Source organism: Pleurodeles waltl, chromosome 8 (genome assembly GCF_031143425.1).
Source record: "Pleurodeles waltl isolate 20211129_DDA chromosome 8, aPleWal1.hap1.20221129, whole genome shotgun sequence".
Lineage (NCBI taxonomy): Eukaryota > Metazoa > Chordata > Amphibia > Caudata > Salamandridae > Pleurodeles > Pleurodeles waltl.
Window position 1 is genome coordinate 888198714 of NC_090447.1, and position 24920 is coordinate 888223633.

The window sequence follows — 24920 nt, forward strand, 5'->3', positions numbered from 1 at the left end:
GTGACCTATATGTAGAAAAAGGGGAGTTTAAGGCTTGGGAAGTACTTTTAAATGCCAAGTCAAAGCTGCAGTGAAACTGCACACACAGGCCTTGCAATGGCAGGCCTGAGGCATGGTTAAGAGGCTACTTATGTGGGTGGCACAATCAGTGCTGCAGGTCCACTAGTAGCATTTAATCTACAGGCCCTGGGCACATGTAGTGCACTTTACTGGGGTCTTACAAGTAGATTAATTAAGCCAATTGGGTATAAACCAATATCAACATGTTTTAAGGGACAGAGCATATGCACTTTAGCACTGGTTAGCAGTGGTAAAGTGCGCAGAGTCCTAAAACCAGCAAAAACAGAGTCCAAAAAGTGGAGGGAGGCAGGCAAAAAGTTAGGAGTTACCACCCTAAGGTTGTCAGGTCTAACACTTATTATCAGCACAAAACTCACTTAGACACAGAACAGTGCTGAAAATGAAAGAGACATTGCTGGATTTCAATATGAGAGATGCAATATTATCAGCACAAACCATGGTCATTTCTAGAAATGTTTAAAATGCTCTAGAGCGAAGAATGTTGTTGATAAACTTATCATCAAACATCATCCCTTTTAGGGCGTATTACTGCAGAGTTTGGAATTACCAGGGCACTTAATACAGTATAATACCGATAGACCATTAGGTCAAATATTTCATCTTTTGACGTTTTTAAATGCCTATTTCATCACATATTGCTTTTACTAATAACATGTATACTGCTTCTAAACATGCATTGATAAATGTAATTGACTAGACTGCTTTGGTCCTTAATTCCCGAATTGTGATCTTTGAATGCTGTTTCCCCTTTCCTGAGCTAATAAAGTACTCCAGAGATCAGACCAAGATTTCCTGTGAAAGAGACAGCATGTTCCATTTGCAGTGATATTTCTAACCTTGCTCACCTAAATACAGAACAAAACATTTTCTCTTCTTTGAAGATCATGTAAACAGCTAACATTAATAAGCAGTCAAAGTGAGCATTGAATTCCTTTCCTTCAACTAACATTATTATAACAAATGTCTTTGGAAAAGCAAGACATAGCTTTAATAAATATTGTCTATGGAAATAAACAGACTTCCTAATATGATTCTCTGGGATGCAACTACATAACAACCAATATAGAGCACCCTAGTCAACAATGCAGATACTAAAAACTTTATGTAGACTTTCTTTCATGACTAACCTTTACGTCACTAAAGCCCTTCTCTTAGGTGCCTAATTTATTGAATGTTCTGCTAGCTTATATTAAATGAGATGGCTCTCTAGTGTACCATTTGATTAAGACCATTAAAAGGTACTGAACTCTGTCATTGAACTTTATCAATATCCATCAAAATTATGTCTGCGGTCTTCTTCAAAGGTTTGATGATTATTGTGTGTTGATGTTAAAATAGAAGTCCTAACAATGTCAAGCACTGAGTTGGAACTCTGGTGCTTTTGAACTATTGAAACCAAATGGAGCTCCTCAATGTCGTTTCTGTTTTTGATGAATGGTGTTATGGTCTTGGTGACTATTGTGCCACTTCTATTGCAACTCAGGCTGTGTGGTGACTGATGATGGCAGCAGCTCGAGATGGTGAGAGCACCTTCATTTTAGCCTTGAGAAACAGACTGTTTCACTTATTTACCTACAGGAAGGGCCATTGGAAACATCTTTAGTATCTTATGCAGCAAGAAAATGTAAATTATGCAGCACAATCTGTCGCACCTTATGATAGTATTACTTCATTATTTAGTCATTTTTGTATTTGTTAATACTGTCTGGGTACTGGGTGCACCTCATTAGTACAAGTGTAACAAGCAAATGTGGCTATATGCATTAGAAAGGTGACCAGTCAAATTTTGCAAAGGGCCTCCCACTGCACGACAACATGTCCCACTGTCTCACTACTTTTTAGTAACCTTTGCACTGCTTGAGTTAGAAACATTTGTATGTTAATGTATGCAGATTATACAGCTGATAATGGATGAAGTGGTGTTGGAGCGGGCCCACTCTGCACAGTCACCACAAACATTTTACATCTACCCTCAACATTTTTGCTGAATTTGTTTGTGCTGGCCTCAGAACTCTGTGTACTTTACCACTGCTACTTCCTGTCATGACTTCAACTTGTGCCCTATGTGCTATCGGTTGTACTCTCCAGGCTCAGGTCATCATTCTCTTGTGACCCCTCCCTGTCCTAAGCATTCTATGTCAGCCTTCCCTTGTGGCACCTTCCTGTCTCAAGCACTTCATGGCCCCCTTCCCAGGAAGTTTGAGCCATTGAACCCCCTCTTCTGTTGCTAAGCATGTTTAGTCTGTTTTGCACATGCAGATTATTAAGGCTATCATTACAACCCTGGCGGTCAAAGACAGCCAGGGCTGTTTTGACGGAAGCACCGCCAACAGGTTGGCGGTGCTTCACATGGGATTACGACCGCGGCGGAAGCACCGCTGTTGCACCGCCGGGACCGGCGGTTTCCCGCCACATTGGTCCCCGCGGTTGTAATCCCCCAGGGCAGCGCTGCTTTCCCCCTGCCATGGCCCCATGGAGCTTTTCACTGTCTGCATAGCAGACAGTGAAAAGCGCTACGGGTGCAACTGCACCCGTCGCACTGCCGCAACACCGCCGGCTCCATTTGGAGCTGGCTCCCGTGTTGCGGCCGAGATCCCCGCCGGCCCAGCGAGGATCTCCAAATAGACATTGCTGGAGTGTGGCCACATTGGCGGCCGCACTGCGGTTTCAACCAGCGCCGCCAAAGTTGAAATGAGGGCCTATGTGTCTTTAGGACAAGTTACGCTACCCACTGTGACCCACTGAAGTGTACCATCATGCACTTGAAATTCTGCTATACTTGTTAATTGTTTCCTATTACCCTTTTTTCACCTGCAAAGCCTCATATTCGTTGTATGTAACACATGATTTTCCCCAGGTTCATTGGAATATTCCATGCTTACATGTGGGCCACTTGCCTTCTGGAACAATGCCTTCTTCCAGAAGAAATACCCCCTCTCAACCTGCATCTGCACTTGGCCTCATTCCAGTCCTGCATACCATTGTCCCTGTGCTCACCTCCTGAGTCGCTCGTAACTTCAAGTGCTCTCGTCTCCCAAACCTTCCTGATGACTCCGTGATCTTGGTTTTTGCGATGCTGCGAGTGTCTTCATTCATGTTCACTGATTCCGCCTCCTCTTGAGCTTATTGCACCATAGTCCCCTGCATTCTTCAGATTCCAGTTAAAGTGCTAGACAAGGCTAATAACTTTACCCTCAGGTCAGTGCACACTAATCATAATTTAGTAGATAATTCCAAGACTGATTTTCATGAAGGTGAACACATGTTTTGGGATAGCAGATATTTTTATAGTAGTAGCCCCGTGATGCGAATCGCTCCGGGCCTATTTCAATGCAGCGCTCTGAACTTTATTGTACTCAAACTGAAAGTTTGCTACTGTGCTTCTTGAAAAGTTGTATCTAGTATTTTGGAGAAACTTCTGGAGCAAGAAGTTCTATCCAAGTTTGAATCTGGACCTTGTATCTTCCCCAACGCCATAAATCTCCAGTTTATTCTTAAAATGGTTCCTGCTCTAGCTCATGCAATATTTATGATAAAGTCTGTAGGTGTACATATTGTGTAAACAATTGATAAATAATTCTGATTTAAGAACCTATGGGTAACATTACCTCTTGTTATTTGTAGTGCTCCTCACCTGCAATTAGGATAACGAGGTCCAGGGAGTCCTGACCCTACTAGACAGTGCACAGGACAGGAAAGCATTGCCCTTGGTGACGCAAGTTAATCTTTTCTTGTTTTATCCCATCACCCTTTCCTTGTGGGGGCGGTTGATGGAACTGGATAGTTGATACTTGTTTGATTAAGCTGCCCTAGCTGGGACTGAATGTCCAGCATTGAGTATGCGATTGGTACCAGGTGAGGGTACAACACTTCCAAAGTCCAAAACTACATTCTTATTATTTAGAAGTCACTCCTACGGTTTCCCATAGGTGCCCCAATGATAGGGCGATAGTTAAAAAAAGCAGGGGGACAATACAAGACATTTATATGTCCTAGTAATGAAAAACAGTTAAATTCAGTTTTCCCTATTGTTGTGCTGCTAGCCTCATAGGCTAACATGTAAGGCTTTATTAAATGTAATAAAACCTAACCTTTGATTGATGCTGGCTAGCAGTGTCATTCACAGTATCAAAATAATGGTTAATAAAGGAGTCTCTGCAGGACCTAGACCACTCCCACTTCCCCAGCCAGAAGGGAGCTCCCCTAATTAGATTAGATGAGGGTTTGAACGGGAAGTGTAGTTAGTTGTTATCCACATATTTGGGTTGGGTTACACAGACACACACACACCAAGATTGTCTCCATTTTGATTTGTGGAAGGATAGTGCATTCTGGGTCAAAACATGTCACACTTCACAGGACGTGGTCATAGCAGGGAGGGGCAGCATTATTACCATTGGTTGGGGTGTCCCTTCCTCCTGCAGGCCTGCAATGTAGGGTAAATATGGTAGAGCTACTGAAGCTTTACACATCACTGCATAGAACAAAAAAAGAAGAAGGACTGCCTTGCAGGAACATTGGACTGCACCATACAGGCCTAGCTCACAGAAACACTGTACCTGTTGCACTCACAAGGCTACAAAAAGAAAGGACTGTGTCTAACTCAAAGAAAAGGTGTGGGATCCCTGATCAGCAACAGGTAACACAGAGCTGGAAGAAGTCACCAGCTAATGCCAAGCCAAAGAGAGGATTACCCAGCTGACCAGTTACAACTGGATTTTTCCTGGACTGTGCAGGTGCTTTGTGGGAAATTGAGCCGTACCTCCAAGAGACAGTCCAGAGTCTCTGACTCCTTGGCTGGTGCTACTGGACCTTTATTTTCCCCAAAAGGAAACAAGAAACTGCAGGCAATCAAAGTTTGGCAATTTCCTCTAAAGTTTTGCATAAAAGTTACTCGATGTTGAGACCAAATACTTCCAGAGGCTCACCAAGGCATTACTTTGCAGCAGGCCACTGTCCTTGAATTATCCTCTGGATCCGAGGAACACAAGGACTCGATGTCCAGAGAAAAGCTCCAAGGAAAAGACTAAGGGCCAGATTTAGATCCTGGTGGATGGAATTCTCTGTCATAAATGTGAGTGATATCCCGTCTGCTGTACTACGATCCACAAAGGATATAATTGGATTGTTACACGGCGGACTCGATATCCATCACGTTTGTGACTGAGTATTCCCCTCCGCCAAGATCTAAATCAGGCTCTAAGCCCAAAGATAAACTTTTGACAGGGACCTAGTCCTCAAACTACCTGGCCCTTGCTCCATCGCAGTCGGCCTAAAACTTTGACTTTATCCTAGTCCAGCACACCAGATAGCCATGAGTAATGCTTTAAGGTTTTGGCATTAGAATGCACAGTTTGTGATTTATTCTTCAAAAACACATATCTCCAGTTCCCTACTTAGAATTTTTGTAATTTTGGTGTCACTTTAAAGGAACATTTTCTTTTTTATAAAGTGGTGTTGGATTTTTATTGTGTTTTGTCTTTTTATTTAACTAGAGCTATTAGTCATTGTGGTGTTATAACTACAGGGCGACTCCCCCACTTTCCTGCAGAAACATATTGAAAGACAAATCATTCCAGTGATCCCATAACAACAAATAAATTCTCTTAAAAAAAAGAAAAAGTAACTTCTGTGGCTAACTTTAAAGGAACTGTGAGTGAGGTAATCGTGTTCATTGCAACAATTGTCATCATTGGCAATGCTGTTACTCATCATAAAATTCCTTTAAGTCATTTAGCAAGTTGCGGCACCAAGAACTGCATAACCTCTAAAACCCCTTTGTGGGCTGTTCTGTACTGGAAAGGCAGAAAAAAAAGAAAATTAGGATACAAGAATACACGAAAGCAGCAAACAAAACAGACTAAGAAGTTCACACATGACTAACCACTGGCATGAATATCACTGTATCATCACCCAATTAAAGTTTTAGGTTCCTGAATTGACTATACCTAGTCCACAGACAGTCGACAGCAAGCAACTTTTGCAAAGAAACATTTCGGGTGACAAAATCTGTGGGGATGAATGACAAATGTGAGATGTTATATATCCTTTGAAAACTCATTTCACTTTTATCGAGTGTCATCAACTTTGACAGTTAATCCTTATTTGTTTCACCTAATGCTGTTTTGACATACACTTCATATTTATTCAGTGATCATAGTGTGTTGATATGGATGTTGCTGTGAATTGGAGGTGATTTTAACATTGTATATGTTTTGCATATACTTGGTGGCATCACATGTTTCACGGTATAGTAGCATCACCCTTCTTTTCGGTGTTTTTACTGGGTTTTCTCTTCTAATTTTTGATACATACTCCTTCTAAGACAACACTCACTCTTTCGTAAGTACTTGCTCTACGCGACCAGGCTCATCATTTGTATCGAATTTCGCACTCTCCTTCCGTTCACATTTGATACTTGTTTCGCAATGGTGTCCTCGTTCATTGCTTTCCATGCAAGTTTACATCCTAAAACAGATAAAGGTGGCTGCTTTGCCATTTTGACCGCATACAAATGTGAGCATGTTGCAATTGTTAACCCCTTCTATACGTTACATGGCTGGGAGCGGTCAAATGCCACACTGCTCTTGTTTGTCGAGCGGCTCCCAGCCACCCATGTACATGGCATTAGAAATAGGGATTTCCTTCAAAACAGTCTTGGGAGCTGAGGAATAGCTTCCCTAGCTGCCAAGGCTGGTTTGGGTTGTCAGTGATATGACGATCAGTGTCATTTGACAGAAAAATACAGTTTTTACTGCCTGGGTGCTCAGGGCACTAACTTAGGTATCTCCCCTTTCCAGTGGTACTCCTCCCTAGTAGATCCCACATTTTCCCTACATTTCTGTGGTAGAAACTTCCAGAATTCACAGGAATCCACAAAATTCCTACCACCCACCATTGCCCCAGCCTAAAAACATAAGAAAAAACTGCCTTTTTAGACCCGCATTGGTTCCCCGTCAATTTCAAAAATTTTTGGTCCTTCCATGTCACAGGTACTTGGCCTACACAAGAGGGGTATCATTTTTTATCAGGAGACAAAGGGGAACACTAGGTGGTAGGAAATTTGTGGCTCCCCTTAGATTCCACAACCTTCCATCACAGAAATGTGAGGTAAATGTGTTTTTTAGACACCAGTAGCAAATAAAATACCATTCAAATAATCAGATACAATTGAGAGCTCATACATCAATAACATGAATTAATGAATTTCAAATGCAGATATAAAGTACATTCCGTGCCTGGCAGTGATTAATAGAAAATGTCACAGTTTCCTTAAAACCCTGCATAGAAAAACTTAAGATCCTTCAGTTACACACCTAGACCAATCTAGGAGCAGTGCCCAAACAGCCTTGCCTTTCTGATTAGCCTTTTTACGTCTTTTGTCTTATAGAGCATTTTCGAAGTTCAAATTGGTCAGCAGCCAGGCCAGCCACTCTTGGTAGTTTGGAGGCTGCTCATCAAGCCATAGTGATGCAATACATAAGCGGGCAACTCCCATGGCAATAAGAACGAAACTGCTGCACATCTCAGAAAACAAATTCAATATATACACCCAGCAGGATAAGCTGAGTGGTTAATTCAATATCAATACTTAATTGGAAGTCAAAACATTCAGAAATCCATGTCGACAATGAAGCAAGCCTCAGACAACTACTGAACATTTGCTTGGCATCTGCCTCAAGGAACTGGCAGTGGGGGCAAGCGATCGCAGCCATCCCTCCCCAACTTACTATTTTTCGGGGCGCATAATACAAATTATAGATGGTCTTATAAGGTTGTGCCTGTAGATTAGCCGATAGTAATGTAGAATAGGTAAACTCTAGTGATTCCAAAAAAGCGCTATTTGTTACCCCCAGCATATTCTCTCATTTCTCTAATTGTCTCTTAGGATCGTAAGTGGAAAGGACATTTAGGTGTCTATACAGTTGACTAATGGCGTAAGACCTGCCCGAAACAACCAATCTAGCAGAGCTATCTTCTGAAAACCCCGGACACCCCCTCCTTTACAGGTTAAGAAATCACAGATTTGTAAATACTAAAAAAAGTCTTTCCAGGGTAACTCAAATCTGCCCTGCATCTCTTCAAATGAGAATTATTCCTCTGGCTAAAAAAAGGTGCCCAACCTCTGTATTCCACACAAATCCCATCCAACATAGATGTCAGGGAGTAACATATTTCTATGTAAAGTTGTATAATGGTGAAAACGTCCCAAACCCAGTTTTCTAGAAAGCGAAAGCCACATCCTATGTGTACAGTTATGGCCTTAAACCAAAATTTCATGAAGTAGCTGGGTTCCACTTGCTGAAGAAAGCAGCCCCTAGTCTCTTTCCCCAGCAAAACCTCATATATGGATGGAGTTCCATCAACCATATCATCCACCCCCGTCCCTAAAGAGTGGACTCATGTAACAGAGAACAGTGGCACAATAATATGTTTCAAACTCAGCACTGCCCAGACACTTCTATCCCTGGGTAAGGTTAAATATTCCACTGCCCTTCTAGTCTTTGCATAAGCCCAGATAAACCGTATGACCATGTTATTCATTACTTTTAAACCAACAATTATTTAATTGGAGTGGGATAGCTTGGAAAAAATACAGAATTTTCAGTATGAAAATAATTTTAATGATGTCGTTGCGCCCCACTATAGATAGGTGAAGATTGTCTAAGCTATGCAAATCTAGTTTGTTTTCACACTAATGGGTGCCACATTATGCTCAACCAATTGACCCAACTCTGCCGTCGTAGTGACCACCAAGTACACAGCACTTTCCACAACGCTGTTGTTGCGGAACCCAACATAACGGTTTACGTCTACTTGAGTTTTACTTCGGTTAAGCAGATAACCTGAAAAACACCCAAAATCCTGAACATTGCTTTCGATTTGCCTTAAAGCTTCTGGGGGACAAGGTATCACCACTGTCCTGTTCTGTGCAGACGCAGGCACTTTGGTGTCCCACCACTAAAAATGCATAGGTGGAATTAAGGAAAATTGTTCCAAGTTCAAAATAAGAGGGTTGATATGCAGTGAAAATAATAAAGGGGAACAGGGACACCGCTGCCTGGTGCTTCATTGAATTTGAATTACATTTAAATGTCCTCCATTCAATAAAAGTCTAGCAGTCAGTCTATGATATAGTGCTCTCACTGCTTTAATAAAGCCCAGCCCGATTCCATAGCAGCCCAAAACTAGCCACAAAAAGTCCTGGGAAACCCTATCAAAAGATTTTTATGCATCTGGTAGTATCAAAGCTGTAGGGTGTCTGGAGACTGCTGAATCAGAAAGCAATTTCAACATGCATGGTATGGTCTGTAGTGCCCCTCTCACAGATAAACCCATGCTGCCAGGGGGAGACTGATTTACCAATGACCTGACTCAGGTGAAATGCTAAGATCTTAGCATAGATTTTTGCATCACTATTAATAATGATTATGAGCCTATATGACCCCGAGTCTTGTGGGGGTTTACCTTTTTTTGGAAACACTATAATACTAGCCAGTGACCATGTGTCTAGAGCAGATTGGCCCTTCTTAACCAAATGTTCGTAGCTGAATACTGTGTGGGCCACTTCAAACCTGGAAGATGTATACTGCCCCCCCTGAACTGTAAATGTGCAAAGTGTCACTCACAATGTCTGCACGTCTGTCATGGGCTCACAATGAATGTGCTCATTTGTACCTTTACTCAACAGTTCTTGAAAACATTGTTATCTTGTATTCTGTTCATTAAACACACTATAAATAGAGTTTTTAAAAAGTTCAGCCCCCTATTATTTTCCCACAATGAGAAATACATGATTTAAACCATCTATTGGCAATCTATGATACATTTGCAATAGTAATATTTTTCTTATAAAATCTTGTCTTTCTACATAATAGGCAAAAAATGTATCATGCTCACCTGCACATCTGGGAAATCAGTGCCGGAGGTGAATGCCATTGGCTTCCTTGAAAGTGAGTTTCCTGTGTCATTATGCTTTTTACAAATCTGCGTTTTCAGGTAAAGCTTGTTAGTGATGGTTTGAGATGATCTTGTAGACCTCTCTTCTCTCACTAGATGTTTCTCATCAAAAGAGCACTGCAGAATGTCAATAAATAATATATGGCTATGGTATAATTGCTATTATTTACATGCATCACATATCTGACACCCATTCCTTTTTGCCAACATTTTCTCACAGCATTTTGCTAACCCCAAGAACATTATGAGTATTTTGTAGACTTTTTCAGAGAAGCAAAGCAAACTCGAATCTCTGTGACAGGACAAGAATCATTTCATATAAATTATGATACCTATATGTCAAGGTGCAACAGAGATCTGAGGTGTTAGGCAAATGGATTCTTTGCTTGCCCTATTCTCTTCCAAAGCATAAGTGCTCAACATTGATCAGATAGAAACTGAGGACCTCGTTTACAAAGTTTTGGCACAAGGCAGTGTCGCAAGTCTTTTTCCTGAGCTGTCTTGAATCAAAACAAAAGAGCCGGATTGCAAAGATGTTCAGGTCTTGGGGGGAGTGATTGATGCAGACTACCAAGGCAAAATCAAAACTATTCTTTTGAATAGCGGAGACCCTGACTTAATGATACAAACGGGAGATAGGATTGCCCAAATGGTGATTATCCCAGTGTATGGAGGAATAGTGAAAAAGGGGACTTCCCCAGCCCTTCTTACAATACATGGGGGGGGGGGGACTTTGGTTCAACTGACAAAAATCCAGGTGCTAAGGTGTGGGTAGAATCCCCAAATCATCCTCCTGAACCAGCAGAAATCATAGCAAAGGGCTTAGACAATGTTCTCCTGATTATGAAACCAGGAAAGAAGAATTGGGAGCATATCCCAGCTGATAAATGTTATTTGCGAGAATAATCATATTTGTCTCTTTTACAGATCGAACTACTACTTGCTTCTGCCCTCAGTGTGCTGTGTGGTCTCCTTTCCGGCATGTGGGGTCAGGAGGGACCCAACACCCCCAACTCCAACCTGATTTATCGACCACATCGAGTGACACCACTGCTACACTTATCAAAGAAAATATTGACCCACTTAACATGACTTGGACAGACTTCTGCATGAGAACCATGCAGAGTACCGTGGATGTTCTATCAACCTGTTTGATTGCAATACCTACACCTTCAAGTGTCCTGTTGCGTATTTTTAATGCCACTAACCAGGACTGGGATGTTGAAGAACATGATGTGAAAACTCATTTCAGTTCCTATGAGTATTGTAGGGACTGTCAAGAAGCAACAAATGAGAAGTGGGATAATCTCACACCACACAGGTGATGTCTGTTACCAGATGTTGTGCAATCCTCGTAACATTGGAAAATGTGTTCAACTAAATCTAGAAGGCACAACAGGGTCTTCTCAAAAGATCCCATGGGAACGTCAAACCCTATGTTCATACCGAACGGATCAACATTGTACAAATGTAACCAACCACATGGCTTGTCATCACTTGGAGACTAGTGCCAGTCATGTTACACATGTTAAATTATCAAAAGGATGGCTCTTCTCATGTGGAAACGTCACCTACATTTCTACTAATATCACAGGTAGCCTGTGTACCTTTACACGATTAGAACTCACAGTGTTTCCATTTAACTCTGTACATACTTGTTATCCTAGGGACGCAGTTCAATTAAGTGAGGACTGTGATTCAGACATTCAATTATTATCCTAACCAGAATATATTAGCTTGAGCCTTTCTACTGTAGGCGTACATAGCTTAGCCGTTTATAATACTAGAATGATCAATAAGTTGGCATGCTTAATGGTTACAAATATTAACCAACTTCTATTGCTCTTTCTGAATTCTTACTAGATACATGTGGTACTAGAAAGGCTGCATTACAAAAGATGTCTGCCATAGACTATCTAATAATAAAACATGACGATGGATGCTCTGAGTTTGAAGGGATGTGTTGCTTCAACTTGTTTGACCACTCTAAATCCACCCAGTCCCATATTGATGCTTTAAATGAATTGGTGAAAGGAGTAAAACAAGATGTGGATAAAAGGTGGTGGGAATAGTTACTCCAGTGGTTGCCTGATTTTGGGCAGTTACGCAATGTTTTGGATGGGATACTCATGGTAATTTCTATAGTTAGGCCAATGCATACCCAATTTCCTTGCAATGTTTAAACCGAAAAGAGTTGATTTTAGGCCAGTATGTTATAAGAGTCATTGGTCAAAGGGTGGAGTGTAATGATATCTGTATTTAACCACTGCTCCATCTTGACCACTGACTCCATTGTGTGCTTAGCTTATCTCCACACACCGTCACATTGGCAGCCACCAGCTCCATTTTAATTACAGACTCCATTTTGTGCATAACCCCTTCGCTGCCAGGCCTTTTCCCCCTCCTATGCCGAGCCTTTTTTTGGCTATTTGGGGCAGTTCATGCTTAGGCCCTCATAACTTTTTGTTCACATAAGCTACCCACGCCAAATTTGCGTCCTTTTTTCCAACATCCTAGGGATTCTAGCGGTACCCAGACTTTGTGGGTTCCCCTGAAGGAGACCAAGAAATTAGCCAAAATACAGTGAAAAGTTTTTTTTTTTTTTTTAAATTGGAAAAAAGGGCTACAGAAAGCAGCTCGTGGTTTTTTCCCCGAAAATGGCATCAACAAATGGTTTGTGGTGGCAAGATCACCATCTTTAAAGCTTTCAGGAACAGGCCGACTTGAACTGGAAAACCCAATTTCTCAATACAATTTTGACATTTTACTAGGACATACCCCATTTTTACTATTTTTTGTGCTTTCAGCCTCCTTCCAGTTAGTGACCAAAATGAGTGAGAAACCAATGCTGGATCCCAGAAAGCTAAACATTTCTGAAAAGTAGACAAAATTCTGAATTAAGCAAGGGGTCATTTGTGTAGATCCTACAAGTGTTTCCTACAGAAAATAACAGCTGAAATAAAAAAATTATGAAATTGAGGTACAAAAACAGCCATTTTTCTCCACGTTTTACTCTGTAACTTTTTCCTGCAATGTCAGATTTTTTAAAGCAATATACTGTTACGTCAGCTGGACTCTTCTGGTTTGCTTGGATATATCGGGCTTGTAGGAACTCTAGGTACCCAGAGCAAAAAAATGAGCTGCACCTTGCAATGGGTTTTTGTTCTATACCGGGTTTACAGCAATTTATTTGCTGAAATATAAAAAGTGAAAAATAGGTATAAAGAAAACCTTTTTATTTCCAAAATGGCCACAAAATAAGGTGTTGAGAAGCAGTGTTTATTTGCACATCTCTGAATTCCGGGGTGCCCATAATAGCATGTGAATTACAGGGCATTTCTGAAATAGACGTCTTTTTTACACACTGCCTTACATTTGGAAGAAAAAAATGTAGAGAAAAACAAGGAGCAATAACGCTTGTTTTGCTATTCTGTGTTCCCCAAATGGTACCTCACTTGTGTGGTTAGGCCTAGCGCCCACGAAAGAAAATGGCCAAAACACAACGTGGACACATCACATTTTTTCACAGAAAACAGAGGCATTTTTTACAAAGTGCCTACCTGTGGATTTTGGCCTCTAGCTCAGCCGGCACCTGGGGAAACCTAGCAAACCAGCACTTTTTTTAAAACTAGACACCTGGGGGAATCCAAGATGGTGTGACTTGTGGGGCTCTGACCAGGTTCTGTTACCCAGAATCCTTTGCAAACCTCAAAATTTGGCGAAAAAAAACACTTTTTCCTCACATTTCGACGACAGAAAATTCTGGAATCTGACAGGAGACACAAATTTCCTTCCACCCAGCGTTCCCCCAAGTCTCCCGATACAAATGGTACCTCACTTGTGCGGGTGGGCCAGGTGCCTGCAACAGAAAAAGGCCAAAAACTTGTAGACATTGAGGGGATAGCACAGCGAGTTGATAAGCACATATTTTTCTTTTATACATCTTTTAGGCTGACTCTGCTTTGGGGTCCCATGCAAGTGAGGTATCATTTTACTTGGGGGACTGAGGGGAACGCTGGGTGGTAGGAAATTTGTGCAGCAGCGGTGATCCTACAAAGAAAAGTTAGGAAAATATGATTTTTTATGCAAATGTTGAGGTTTGCCCAGGAGTCTGGGTAAGAAAATGTTGGGGGATCCAGGCAAGCCACAACTCCTTGGACTCCTTGGGGTGTATATTTTTAAAACATGTCTGGGTTTGGTAGGTTTCCCTAGATGAAGGCCGCACCCGGGACCAAAACCATAGGTGCCACTCCCCCGAAACACAGGTAGTTTTACAATAGGTCATTTTGGTGTGTCCACATACTTATGTGATGTTCCAAACAATATAATTGTGAAAAGAAACACACTTTATGTTAAAAAGACCCCTCACCCACCAACCAAGTTGGTGGCATGCTTTATCATCGGGGTCCCACCCGAGGCACCTAGTGTGTCACAGGTGTGCTGCGACGCCTGATTACAGCGGAGCAGGCTTTGTCATTTTTACCACACATACTGGTTGGATTTGGCACGACGGTGAGTGATGGTTCAGTGGATCAAATTTTATTAACAAGAGATTTCACAAAAACGGAATGCACTGTTAAAAACTGAAAGGCCAAAAAACTGAACAAATGACTCACAGCTTGTGAGCTGTAAAGCTTTAAGGCACCAACCGCTTTACAGTCCATTCACACACCTTTCATACATGACATGCACAAGACCATTCACGCCGCCAGCCAAGGGCCCAGCACCTTACAACACTCACATCGATAGACAGCGCCACTCAAGGGCCCATCACTTACATACGCCCACATGCCTGATACAGCAATTACACCAGCTGATGTGAGTGTGTGGACTGGTGTTTGGCTGGCAGTGTGTTGCAGTAGCCAACAAAGAGTCAATATGTACACCCTCAGCCAAGCCCCACTCCACACACAATGGCATCACTTTTTTTTTTTTTTTAAAGAAACCAGTAACTAATTAGAAATAATTACAAAACAACAAACACAAAAGCTCTAACTAAGTACATGACAGAAATGCTAACCATGAAACTAAACACATGAAAATACAAAACAGACATGAGTTTACACTCATGGTTGTTCCCAGTAATTCTTCTTGGGTGTGGTAATTCTTAAAACAACCACCCACACACAGCCGAGGCTTTGAAGGACAATCTGGGCAGTACATTCGAGTCTCCCTCTGGATACCTCTTCGAAAACGCACTCTACATTTCTTAGCTGGAAAGTCTTTTTTGGGTGTGGGAAGAATGTGCGCAGCAAAGTGGCGATCTTTCAATCTAGCCACATCCTCCACCACTGCTTCTCTAGGAACTCTGGCCTGTTCCACCACAATAAGGCTATCACTGACTCCTGAAATTTCACAAATGTCATCTTCGACTATGGAGACCTATCCTTAAACACAATACAAGCATTAAAAGTTGTTAAGTGGAAGAGGTGAATTGCTAACTTCTTATACCAAACGTAAGACTTACGAATAGCAGTATAAGGTTCCAACCTTTGATCAACTCTATCTACACCTCCTGTGTGCTTATTATAATCTAAAATGCACACAGGTTTGCGCACTTCAGCAACCTGGCCCCAAACAGTCACGGGGGAAGTACTCTCATCATGGATGGTACTTAGCATGTAAACATCCCTCCTGTCTGAAAACTTCAATGCTAGCAGCTCATCATTCCGCAAGGCACTGCACTGTCCCCTCTGAAGTTTTTTACAGACAAGCTCCCTTGGATAGCCTTTCCGGTTACAACGAATTATGCCACAAGCAACAGTGTCCACTCTAAACAATTCCTTGAACAACTGCACTCCAGTGTAAAAGTTATCTACATACAAATGGTGACCTTTGTTGAACAGTCGTCTACCAAGTTCCCACACAATTTTCTCAGTAACTCCAAAAGTGGGAGGACAACCAGGGGGGTCAATACTGAAATCCCCACCAGTGTAGACACGGAAATTATACACATATCCTGTACTACCTTCAGACAGCATATACAATTTAATTCCACATCGTGCCCGCTTGCTAGGAATGTACAGCCTAAAATCCAAACGACCCTTGAAGAGGACAAAAGACTCGTCCACAGCTATTTCTTTGCCTGGAACATAGACCTCTGAAAAGCGATCTAAAAAATGATCAAGGACAGGCCTATTCTTAAAAAGACGGTCAGAATCAGGGTGATCTCGTGGCAAGGCTAATGCATTGTTAATAAAATGCAGCATCCTAAGAAGAAGCAAATACTGATTACGACTCCAAGTCTGAGCAGTAAAACAAGCGGCCATTTTAATTCTATCCAGCCCGGTATTGTACTCTCCGTGGATAATAGCTTCATGTTGTTCTGAAGGCGATCCTCACAGAAGGTTTTATTTTTAAACTCCCAGGTCTCCCTCTAGCAGGAGGCCCCAAAGCTTCCTACTGATGAGAATTAGTCCTTTTACAGACAGTTTGTTAAGTGACAAAAAGGTTCTTTCCCAGTCCCACCAAAGAAAATCACCCATTTTTGTCTTCTTGACCCATAGGAATTACAAAAGTCTCTCCCAGGGTAACAATGTAACAGATTAAAAATAAACACCAGAAATACACACAGCTGTCAAATAAAATAATGACTAGAAGGACTGAAAACATTTGCAATTCTTAAAGAATTAGGTGGTAAATCTGCTGCTTGAAACTATTAATTACCCATTCTAACTGACTGTTAATCATGCTTCCTTGTAAACGTAGAGTTCTGTGAAAGCAGCCAGGATGCATCTTTCTGGTTGTCAAAGACACCTATGTTGCCCTGGTCATTGTGTAATACTGCAAGAACCCTAATATAGCCATTGCGATGTTAAGGCTCAGAATTCTAGAATGAGGCATCTAAAGGCATTTCTTAGCTTGGAGACTATAGAGGTGGTAGATAAAATACTGGTGCAGTTTATTCAGTGTTATATTCTGTGTTTCCACAGACCATTCACAGGATATTTAATCATAGACTCATTTACACAGGCATTAAAGCATAACTACTGTTAGAGTCTTTAATTCATCCTCATCATCCGCACCCCTTTGGGGTGGGAAATCTAGCTGAGGCCTGCTTTTGTTTGTTGTGTGCACGGACTGAGCTCAGGTACATACTTCAGATGGAGGGACACAATGTGAGAGAATTTCAAAACATATAATAGAAAAGCTGTTAATGAAGACATGTCACATAAACACCATCTGTGATTTTAGGCTGTGTTTTTAACCAATGTTTCAGTAACAATATCATACACCCAACTGAAAATTTGTTTTAATCTTTGCCACTAGACAACAATTAAATGATACATCAGAGGAGGACTTTGGTCTTGAGGGTCCTAATATAGGGGTTTGTCTCAGTAATTACACTTTACATTTATTAGAGGCAACTTGATTCTGTCCAAAGAGTGTAGGGCCAGTTAGAACTGTGATGAATCATATCTGACAAGCCAGTTGTGTATATACTATCTCCATGACATGCAAGAGTTAAAATGTTTGCTTATTAAGACCCTTACATTCGTAAAACAAGCAGGGATGTTTGTTTACCACAATTCTCTCTTTGCATCAGCCTTTATTTTTGATACATTTGTGACCTTCTTTGTAAAGGTTTGTCATTTTCTGATATTTTGTCCGACACTTTAACTATTTTGGAAGCTGCAGGGTGAATCAGTACAATATCTGACTTATACAGAGAGGGTTGACCAGGTCTGATAGTACATATAACTTAATCTAAAAAATCTATAAAACCTCCCAATTCAGAACCTAAGTAAAATAGTTTAGTTTTCCTACAGTCTCACAACACTATTCTCACTATGAATGAATGTCCCTCTCACTTCTCAAACAATTTGCTATCCTGCAATGTCTTTCAAGACTGAGAGGGCTGAACTAATGTTAGTGTTGACTGCAATGAAAATAATATTTACCTGCACCTGCATTTTTAATATTTTGTAAAGTAAACATTGTTTTACACCTTCTAATTTGTGTGCCAGTTGTTGCCTCTTTGTTTTGGATATTGTACTATACACCTGTGCTTGTTATAAATTGCTGGAGTTGTTTTTGTACACCTGCACTTGGTACAAGTTGCTAATTGTGCTAGAAACCTACTTTAACTCCCTCGGAGCAGATTATCTAGAATTTGACAGCCCTTTCCATCTTCTTTTCTTATCTCCTCTATAAAGTAATCCCACTCATGTTTCAAAATAAAATAGTCATTTTCATCTAGTGTACGGCAGATTGTGGGGTTTCGGGTTACCTTGATTCAGCTGGAAACCTGAGTTTAAAGCTAACCCTGGATTATTAAATCAACAGAAATATAGTATCTCTGTGTTGTCTCAACTGGGGACTCTGGCTGCAAGGAGAAGCTTCTGTAATAATAAAAAAATACCAGAGAACCAGGAATGGAATTTTCTGTTTCCTTGTATTTCCTTATTTCAATGAGGGCATTCAGTGTCCCACTTGTAACTCTTGACGACTCCTTAGGATTGAGTTACTAGCAATTACAAATCGGGTGCATAAAGTCCCCTTATAAATATGGAATTACCCGGTAAAACGATAATTAATATTCTGATTCCCTTGTTAATTCAGCATTTCACAGGGGCTCTTCAGTGTCTCATTTATACTTGCAATTAATTCTGCCCCACAGCTCCCAGAGTTACTAATCCCTTCAGTATTTGTAATTCCAGGGTGACGTGTTACTGTGGGAGATAACAGGGACCCAATTAGGCTCTGGGTGTACCTCCATCTTTCCACCTTTCACAACCGAATTTCAGGATTATCATGCATTGAACTTCCTATAGTTGTACCACGAGGTGCAAATTGGCTATCTGCTACTACTATGGTGTTGCTTTACTTACAGGTCTCAAAATGCAAGACTCTTAATTATACAATCCCGCATTTAATGATAGAAGGGGTCATGTTAGCTTGTTGAAGTGCAAAATCAAGGAGACTAATGGTAGAAACCTTAACCATCCTCTGTGTAAAGAGGTGAAACTGGGACATTAGAAATTCTGGTTTCGTTTCCCCCCTGTAATTCCTCATACTTCCCCTGTTTCCAGCCATATTTTAGCTGCTTTCAGGATCACCGATCATCCTTAATGAGATTGTTAATGTGTCCCTCCTTTATAGAGTAATCATTCTTGTGTGAAAAAATTCTACTCTTTTTAATCTGGTGTAAGCCTCTTTGTGAGGTTCCTGGTTACCCAGATTCAGCTGATACCCTGAGTTCTGTGCATCACCAATCTCTGTGAATCAGTTGTTTTATGTTTTATTCTTGTGTTGGAAACAGAAACATTTAGGGCCTCATTCTAACCCCGGCGGTCTCAGACCGCCGGGGCCAGGGTCGGCGGGAGCACCGCCGACAGACCGGCGGTGCCCCGCAGGGCATTCTGACCGCGGCGGTTTGGCCGCGGTCAGAAAGGGTAAACCGGCGGACTCCCGCCGGTTTACCGCTGCCCTTAGAATCGCTGCGCCGCCATGGGGGATTCTGACACCCCCTACCGCCATCCTGTTCCTGGCGGTTCGCCCGCCAGGAACAGGATGGCGGTAGGGGGTGCCGCGGGCCCCTGGGGGCCCCTGCCGTGCCCATGCCAATGGCATGGGCACGGCAGGGGCCCCCGTGAGAGGGCCCCACAAAGTATTTCAGTGTCTGCCTAGCAGACACTGAAATACGCGACGGGTGCAACTGCACCCGTCGCACCTTCCCACTCCGCCGGCTCAATTCTGAGCCGGCATCTTAGTGGGAAGGTTGATTTGCCCTGGGCTGGTGGGCGGCCTTTTGGCGGCCGCCCGCCAGCCCAGGGCAAATCCCAAAATACCCTCAGCGGTCTTTCGACCGCGGCGCGGTATTTTGGTGGGGGAACTTCGGCGGGCGGCCTCCGCCGCCCGCCGAAGTTAGAATCACCCCCTCAATGTCTTTCATGTTTACAGTACACATCCTACTGAGCCAATAGGTGCACAGATTCCTTGACATCTCTTGTGAACCGTTTGAGCCTCGGAACTATATAGTGGCCTGTGAGGGTAGTAAAATACATTCTGGACTTGCTGTCGATATCTTTATATAATCTGAAGGTTCTGTGCTTGAACCTTAGCAAGTACAACTCAGCATTAATCCATCCATGGCTGATAAATTATGTGACCCTAGTCATGTAAGGTTTGGGTGTTCTGTTGTTCTATTACAACATATGTGTGAGTTGAACCTTTGCCTTGCACTAAGGTGCTGATATTCTATTTTCTTTTTACAGAACCACGTAAACAGTAACACTTTCATGTCTGCTCTGCAGTACCTGTCTGACTGCCCAGTTACAGCTCCAAAAATGAAACATGTATCACTTCCTCCTAAATGAAAATGTGAAGTCCCATTGCTTCAATCACCTAGATTGTCCCAAACACATGTTTACACCATTGTACAGAATCAGTTTCATCTAGGGAAAGCTTGATCAGAGAAAGAAGCAGCAAGTCACCATATTAAATCTGTCCAGTCCTGTTGTGGTACTCTCAAAGGGTGATATATTCATGTTATTCTCAAGGGGTTCCTCACCGAGGGATTTATTTTAGAATCCTAGGGCTACCTCTAGCAGGAGGAATGAAAGCTTTCCATAGGCCTTTCACAGATATGTTCACTGCCAAATAACTCTTTCACAGACTCACCAAAAACAATCTGCAATATTTGTTTTTTTGAGCCATAAACATGACAAAATGTTCAACCAGACAAGAATTTAACCAAATAAAAAACCAATACCAGTCATCTCCACAATGAGGGGCATACGCACAGCTGTACAATAACACGACTAGAAAGACTGAAAACATATGTCAATCTTAAAGAATTTGGTGGTACATCTGCTTGTTGAACCTATTCCAAAGCATGTGAGTTTCATTGCCTATTCTAACTAACTGTTAATCATAATTCCTTGTACACTTAGAGTTCTGTGAAAGCTTTGAATCCTGCAGCCAGGATGCATCTTTCTGGTTGTCATGGACACCTATGTTGCTCTGGTCATTATCTGATAATATGAGAACTCTTTTACAGCCATTATGGTGTCAAGGCTCACAACTCTAGAATGAGGCACCTGAAGACATTTCTTAGCTTGGAGTCTGGATAGGTGGTAGCTAAACACTACTGCTGCAATTTGTTCATTGCTATATTCTGTGTTTCCACAGACAGTTCACAGGATATGTCATCATATACTAATTTACACAGGCACTAAAGCCTAAATACTGTTAGAATTTTTGATTCATCCCCTTCATCCCCACCCCTTTGGGGTGGGAAATCTAGCTAAGGCCTGCTTTTGTTTCCTGTTTACATGGACTGCGCTCACGTATATACTTCAGATGGAGGTACACAAGGTAAGACAGCTTCGAAACATATAATAGAAAAACTGTTAGCGAATGACATGCCACATAATCTCCATCTTTGTTTTAGGATTTATTTTTTAACCACAGTTTCAACAACAATGTCATAAGCCCAGCTGACAATTTGTTCTAATCTTTGCCAGTAGACGAACAATTGAATAATACATTAGAGGCGGAATTCGGTGTTGAGTGTCTTAATGTAGTGTTTTGTCTAAATAATTACACATTTTATTCATTAGAGGCAACTATTGAGTCTGTACATAGAGTGTAGGGCTACTGAGAACTGTGATGAATCATAGCTGGCAAGCCATTTGCATATATACTATCTCCATGACATGGAGAGTCAGAATGTTTGCTTATTAAGACCAATAGATAAATAAAACAAGCAGAGATATTTGGTTACTACAATTTTCACTTCGCATCAGGACAGTGTTTTTTTTATTTTTGGTACAATTGTGACTTTGCTTGTAAAAGCTTAGTCATTTTCTGAGATTTTGTTCAAGACACATTAATTGGGATGCTGCTGGATAAATCAGCAAAATATCTGACTTAAACTGATAGGGTTAACCAGGTCTGATTGTAAATATCACTGCATCTCAAGAATCGATGAATCCTCAAAATCCTGAACCTCAGAATCAACTTTTCAGTTTTCCTACAGTCTCACTACACAACACTATTCTGACTATTAATGAGTATTCCTCTCCTTTCTCACACAGTTTGCTATCCTGCAATGTCTTTGGTGATTGAAAGGCCCGAACTAATGTTAGTGTTGACGAGAATGACAATCATTTTTACCAGACCCTTCATTTACAAAATTGTGTCAGTTAACATTTGGTACACAATTTTATTTGTGTACACATTGTTGTCTCTTGGGGTTGGATTTTGTACTATGCACCTATACTTGTCATATGTTGCTGGATTTGTTTTTGCACACTTGCACTTAGTACAAGTTGATGATTGGGCAGGAAACCTACTTTAAATCTGTCAGATCAGATTATCTAAAATTTGACAGACCTAATCATCTTCTTTCCATATTTCCTCTATACAATAATTACACTTGTGTTTAAAAAATATTACTCATTTTTATCTGATGTTGGGCACACTGTGAGATTTTGAGTTTGAAGCAAAACATGTAATACAAATCAGCAGGCATGTAGTAGCTCTGTGTCGTTTCAGTGTGGGCTCTCGACAGCCAGGGAGCCTCCTGGAATAATGAGAAAATGCCAGGGTACCAGGAATGGAACCACGTATTTTCCTGTATTTCCTTATTTCAAACAGGGCATTCAGTATCCCACTTGTAATTCCTGATGACTCCTAGGGTTGATTAACAAGGGATAACAAATCGGGTGCTACAGGTCCCCTTATGAATATGGAATTACCCGGTAAAACAATAATTTAAATCCTAATTCCCTTGTTAATTCCTCATTTCACAGGGGCTTTTCAGTGTCCCATTTATACTTGCAATTCATTCTGCCTCCCTAACCCCCAGAGCTACCAATCACATCAATATTTGTAATTCTGGGATGCAGAGTTGCTGTGGGAGATAGCAGGAACCTAATCAGACCCTGGGTGTACCTTCATCTTTTCACCCTTCACAAGCCCAAGGATTATTATGCATTGCACTTCCTTTATTTTTACGCATTGGTGCAAATTGGATATCTGATACTACTATGCTGTCGCCCTACTTAGAGGTCCCAAGATGCAAGGCTGTTAATTATGCAAACCAACATTAAATGATAGCGGAGGTGGTGTTAGCTTGTTGAAGTGCAGAATCAATGAGACTAATGGATTAAAGATTAAACATCCTTTGTGTAAAGAGGCAGATACTGCCACATCAGTAATTCTGGTTTTGTTTACCCTTTAATTCCTCATTCTTCCCCACCGTTTCCGGTAGCGATTAGACTTATTTTAGCTGCTTTCAGCATTACCGATCTCTCATAACAAGGTTGTTTATGTGTTCCTCTTTTTTAAAGTAATCACGCATGTTAAAAAATCTCAAACTGGTGTGAGTCTAATTGTGAGATTCCTGGGTACGCAGATTCAGCTGATAACCTAAGTTTTGAGCATCACCGATTGAATTATTTTATATTTTATATTTTCTTCATGCATTGTAAGCAGAAAACATTTAAGCCCTCATTACAACCCTGGCGCTCAGTGATAAAGTGGTGGTAATACCGCCAACAGGCTAGATGTAATTACCATCAAATTATGTGCTCAGATAGACAGCCATTTTAACACACCGACCATCAGGGCAGAAACAACAGCCACCACGGTGGTAGCCGCCAACAGCCAGGTGGAAGTCAATGTTAAGCACACCGTATTATGACAACCCAATTGGCCACCTTTTCCGGGGCGGTACCAACAACATCAAAAGCCTGGCAGAAACATTGCACAGAAGGGAAAGGGCACACCATTGGAGACACAGGCAACAACCACGCCGTCTTGGAGTCCAAGCGGCAAATATTTCCGATAATTTTAATGTCCTGCTCCACCACGAACACCAACAATGGCCACCACAGTGAGTACAGCTGCCTAGCCCACAGGGGAGGGGGGAAGGAAAAAGAGAGTGACACACATACGCACAACACACACACCCTCCCCCAACACCATACACACAATCAGATGCAGTAATAAAACATTTTTATCCCGTACCCCTCAGGAACAATGCAAGGAAAACACGAATAGATGGGAGTGACTGTAATAATATAAATACAGTAGAAATACGTATGTCCAATCTAAAAGTATTACATATGTACAATTCAAGGGATATTGCCCAGTCCTCAATGTGCGTGGGCCACAGAGCCACATGACAAAGTCCAAGGCCCCGCTTGTCTCCTGCACCAACACAGGGAGAACACTGAAGGGTATCAGTTGGAAAATAGGCATGCACCTCAGGGTGATGGGGAACAGGGAGGCACCTCAGCTGGCAGATGGAACAACACCACTGGTTCTGGAGGGGGCAACATGCCCAATCCCCTTTCCTGGTGAGTGCAAGGCCACAGTCTCTCAAGTGGGTGACTTACCCACGTGCTCTGGAGGGGCAACATGCCCTTTGCTTGGTCCTGGGGAGTACAAGGCGACAGTCTCTCAAGTGGGTGACTTGCCCACATGCTCTGGAGGGGGCAACATGCTCATTGCTCTGTCCTGGGGAGTGCAAGACCACAGTCTCTCAAGTGGGTGACCTGCCCACATGCTCTGGAGAGGCCAACAGGCCCTGTGCTTGGTCCTGGGGAGTACAAGACCACAGTCACTCAAGTGGGGGACTTGCCCACATGCTCTGGAGGGGGCAACATGCCCATTGCTCTGTCCTGGGAGTGCAAGGCCACAGTCTCTCAAGTGGGTGACCTGCCCACATGCTCTGGAGAGGGCAACAGGCCCTGTGCTTGGTCCTGGGGAGTACAAGACCACGGTCACTCAAGTGGGTGACTTGCCCACATGCTCTGGAGGGGGCAACATGCCCATTGCTCTGTCCTGAGAGTGCAAGGCCACAGTCTCTCAAGTGGATGACTTGCCCCCATGCTATGGAGGGGGCAACATGCCCTGTGAACTTCTTC